Here is a 5603-nt window from a genome sequence, read left to right on the forward strand (position 1 = left end):
GAAAGAAAGAAAGAAAGAAAGAAAGAAAGAAAGAAAGAAAGAAAGAATCTCTAGTATCATCAATGAGAAGTTAATTTGGGTCATCATAGAATGAATGAGTCATTTACTCTCATGTACCATACCATCCAAAAGGAGGACTGATTTGAGGCAAAGAAACAATCTTTAGAAGATTCAACCAAGGGGACAGCTTGGAGCTGGTAGTCTGTGGGTACAAAACAACAGAATACAAAATGCACCCTGAATCAGTGACGATTTTGTGGTGATGTGTTTCTTATAGGAGAATATATGGGTGCCAGAACTAAGGCACTATTGGCAATGCTTACTGTCACTCCTATAGACTTGCTTTCCATCCTCCAACTCTGAACTCTGCATTCTAAAAGTCCTGGGTCCTAGAAGAGAAATGCTTCCACCAGGGACACAGCAAAATCCAATCAACTAAGTTACAGCTGCCACTGCTTTCAGGCTTCTTTTGCCAAGAGACCAGCAGGGCAGGAAAGAAGTCATCTTCCTGGCAGATGTAATTTACCCTGATCATCAGGAAGAGACAGGCCTTCTAGTACACAGTGGGGAAGGGAAAAATACATTAGGCAATTAGTTGGTCCACTGGAGACAGATCTTGGTACTTCCTTGCCTGACTTTGGTAGTAAATAGATAAATGCAGCAGTCTGATAAGATTACAGCACCCAGGAGATCAGTCCTCTCAGGAATGAAGGTCTGAGTTACGGGATCAGGCTAGCCACCTAGCCACTAGGGATTCATTGCCACGGGTGAGGCAAATCTAGATGGGCAGCCGAGCAAATATAACATGAGTATCTGTTGTATCCCCAAGATCAACTGCAGTGATGGGGACTGTAGTTCATTTCACTAAACTTCTTTTAGGTTTCCCCAGATGACCTGTTCTCAAGTACAGTGAACATATTATGTAATACAAGTGGAAGCAAGTGACACAAACAATGGACTATTGCAGATGTCATGGTGTCTCCTACAGGACCAAGACACTCATTCCTCCAGTTGCCTGTAGTGTTGGCTTAATCCATTCCAGAAATTATCTATGGCCAAAGAGAGCTGCCTCAATCAAGGTTAATCTTTCCCCACAGGCAGCCCATATCCATTGCCTCAATTCAAGACAACTATGAAGTTTGGATGAACTCCAAAGCTCTCTATGGAATCAACTGAAAATTTTCTTCAGACTGCATCACAGCCCAACTTTTCCCTCTGCCCACTCATCCTTCCTTCAGTCCCTCACAGGTATGGTTCCCAAGAGTATTACTCAATAAAACTTACTGCAGGCAATCTCCACCCCAAAATCTGTTCAGGGAATCTAACCTAAGAAACATGTGTTGCCAGATTCCATTGAGAAACTCTCTAACATTGGTGCCTGAATATAAACACCCATAAATCTTTCCATAAGTTATTATTATGCTAATATTTAGAATATCATCAGTCATTTACATATACCAAGCACTTAATAATATATCATTAAAAGAGCTAATTCATATACCACGAATATAATGTTTTGGGTTCATATTTGTGTGTAAAATTTAATAAATGCCAAATTTAAACTTCTTGCAATAAAATTTATTTGCTCATGTCAACCACAAGGTATGTATTAGACACTATGTATCAAATACTAATCAACTGTATTAAACAACCCCACAATTTTTCATGTACCTTTGTAAAAATTTAGACATAACTGGGCACAATATAGCCCATCATAAATTCCCTTGTACAGTAAGCCTCTACCTTTTTTTAGTTGATGGTTTCAGTCTTTCTATCTAAGGTGTTTCAAAGAACTCATAGGAGCAAATTGTGATGGTCATGATTATCTTACAATTTTATATTCTTTATTCTCTAAAGGCCAATGCTCATCTTTCTGCATTCCTTGATGAAATGACTGTTATATTTTATCCAACAGAAAACAATCATCCCAGACATTTGCCTCTCTCTCATTTTCCATATCGCATTATTAATTCTCTCAATCTTCTTCTTTAATGTGTCTCAAATCCTTTCATCTTTCTCCATTCTTATTGCCATAGTATGAATTCAGATCTTTATTCTTTGAGCACTTTTACACTAACATTAGTCCCTTCTGTGAGTTTACAAACAGCCAATGACAGCATCCTTGAATATCCTCCGTATACCTTCCATACATACCCATTATTCTACTCTCCTGATTCTACAATGGTATCAGGATTGTATTTCGAAATCACAAATCTCAATGGTTAACTATCCTACTTAAAAGTCTTCATTGTATTTATGTTAGGGTAAATTCTTTATCATGGAATAAATGATCTGGCCTCTCTCTATCTTGTAACCTTTTCTCCTACCTGTCTTCTATGTACTATTTCTATTTAATTTATCCTTAATATTTACAACTTTCTAAGTGGTGCATGCTCCTTTATACTCCCACATATTTTTTTCCCACATATTTCACCTCCCGTAACTCTTGATGATTTTTTATGCACCCATATTTATTCAGTTCAAGTATCATTTCCCAGGTGTACTCTTCCCTAAGTCACTTTCTCTCTATAAACTTGCCAATAGTTTGTTTTTGTTATCATACTGCCCTATATCTAATACTAATTGCAATGACTTGCAGCCACGTATTTACTTATCTTCTTTTTTATTGAACTCAGACACAAGGGTCTTATATTTTATAACTTGTATCTCAGAGTCTAGCATAGTTTAAGCATATTGCTGATACCCAAAAGCTATGACTTGAATGGAACTGAACTAAACCGAATACAAGATTTTAGGGTTATCAACAATAGCCCAATAACCATATACGCAATTCCTCTTTTCTAACTTTCATGTTCAAAAAACAATTTTAGTCTTTAGCATACCTCTTCTGAGACCCATTGAAGCAGAAGAGAAAATAGTCATAAATGAGAGTCCCAAATTTTGCTCACTAGGCTGATGACTCCATTCTTTTCATTCAACATGTTGGCCATGTTTTAATTCTGAAGTAGAGGTGGGGCTCAACACTGTAGACATCCATAATTCATCCAGAGTCAACAATATTAGAAAAGATGTAAACCCTACTGCAATGAAGTTGTTGTTTATTTGTGTGTCTGTTTATTTTCTCCCAAGAAGCCTCAATATCTACTCTCATCATTCCTTCAGTCTCTTGGGAGAAGGTTCATATGGAAATCCATGTTTCAGTTAGGAAAATATTCGGAGGTTTTTTACCTATACTACTAACCTCAGGTTAACCGTCTGAATATTGTTAAATTCATTGACTACAATAATTCACATAAAAGATAAAGTTAATATACTATTTGAGAGGAATACATAATATAGTGTTAGACTAAAGCTTCATCTTTGCATATTGCAGTACACTACTATAAATGTTTTTCAAATGATGAGTTTTTGTTTATATTGCAACGAAAACTAGTTCCCCTTTTATATTTATCACTTTTCACATAAGCACAAATGGATCATATAGATGGAAAGCAATGATTAGAAGTACTTAGAAATAAAAAGAACTAGAACAAATAAGGATGTTTCACAGCAACCACAATCTTTAAAGAATCTTCAAATTAGACAACAATGGGTAAAACACACACACACACACACACACACACACAAGAAGAAATGAGCTTTCTACTTACTAAGTGAGAAGAATTGGTTTGATAAGAAAATAAGATACAATATTCTTCCACTTTAATGTGTTTATCAAACTTCCTCTACGTCTCTTATGCATAAACCTATTCTCTTCTGAAAGATTAAAAGATCATAAAAGCAGAGCATGGAATAGTAGTTACCAGGCTCAGGAGGTAAGGGGTGGGAGAAATGGGGAGATGTTGATCAAGGGATACAACATTTCAATTATGGAAGATGAAAAAGTTCTGGAGATCTAATGTACAACAATGTGACTATAGTTAATGATATCATATTGAATCCTTGAAATTTGCTAAGAGGGTAGATCTTAAGTCTTAAGTGTTCTCACTATACAAAAATCTTAATTGTTCTCACTATACTAAAAAAGAAAAAACAGTAAAAGAAAAAGGTAACTATGTGACATGATAGTTATGTTGTTAACTTGTTGTGGAGATTATTTCACAATGTATGTGCATATTAAATCACCAAGTTGTGCAGCTTAAATATATACAATTTTTAACTGTCAATTACATCTCAATAAATCTGGGGAGGAAAAAAAAAGTAAATGAAGCCACTTAAACCCACGGCCAATCTTAGAAAATAAATTCAAGACATGTGACCAAAAGGAGGCCTGCCTCTAGATTTTAGCTTTTGCTGCTTTTTCTTCCCTAGTCATTCTTATCCTTTGCTGAGAAACTCAGCTTTGTAGATTTGTCAATACTATCCCTATTAATCTTCCTCAAGCCCAACCTCCTTCTGAGCTTCAGCATCGAATACTAACTCTCTGCCTCACATCTGCTATTCTATATCCCATCACCAATGTTCAATATAATCTATTATAAAGAAAACAGTAATAATCAGGCTCAAAAAATCTGAGCTAATATTAAATAACCTTGAAAATAATTTAATTTCCATATTCAAAAATCTGTGGAAGTGACAGATTCTCTCTTTGACCAAACTTTAGCCAGGCTCCTCTGAGCCCTCTTTTCAACTGGGCATAAACTTTCTACCAGCTTAAGGCTGTGTCCCAGGGATGACCCAGATCCTGGCTGGGAGAGCTCAAGGCTGCCAAAAGAATTTACTGTTTGTTCCAACCCCAAATGCAAATAGATAACCTGAGCAAAACCTGCCTTATCTCGCGATTCTCAAAAATCAGCCTCCTCCCAGCTTTTGTAATTCTCCACTCCCCTGACTGCCCAAGAACCCACTCAACCTTCCCCTCTAATTTCTCATTCTCCCCTTAAAACTCCCAGTCATCTCTGCCTGGATTGAAGTTGGGTTCAATTTATACTGAAGTTTCTCTCCCCTACTGCAGGGGCCTGTATAAAATCTGTCTTGTCATCTTTAACAAATGTGGGACTCTGTTTCTCTTTGACAGATGTAGTTGCTCCAGAGCTAACTGGCAAGGCGCTGGGTGAGGGATCGTTCTTTCTATCTTGTCCCTCCAGTATGCATGGCTTCCAGTCCCCAAACCGGTCGCAGTACAAGATGTCTGCTGCGTCTTGCAGCAAGTACAGCTATCGTGGGTGCTTCCAACCAATTGGAAGGAGGAGAGAAAGGAAGAAGAAAACATGGCCTTTAAAGACAATTCGTGGCAGCACCTTGTACTGCCTCTGCTGATAGAGTCTCACTTAGCTGCCAAGAGGATGGAGATATGTCAACTATTCTAGACAACCATGTCCTCTGCAAAAGCTAGGAATAGATTATTATTGAAAAAAGAAGAGAACTGATAGTGAAACACAGCTAGCATGCTCCACCACCCACTTCCAAAACTACTTCTCTTTAAACATTTCTGTTATGAATCATGGAACACTATATCTAAAACTAATGATGTAATGTATGGGGATTAACATAACAATAAAAAAAAAATTAAAAAAAAAAAAAAAAAACATTTCTGTTAATGATACCTTCTAGTGATCAGAGTCAAAAATTGGCACCTCCTTCCTTTTTAGCCTGGAAATAAAACTGAAGCCACATTTTCTCTTCAATGAAATAAGGTATTT

The sequence above is a fragment of the Phoca vitulina genome, unplaced genomic scaffold (assembly GCF_004348235.1).
Source record: "Phoca vitulina isolate PV1807 unplaced genomic scaffold, GSC_HSeal_1.0 scaffold29, whole genome shotgun sequence".
Lineage (NCBI taxonomy): Eukaryota > Metazoa > Chordata > Mammalia > Carnivora > Phocidae > Phoca > Phoca vitulina.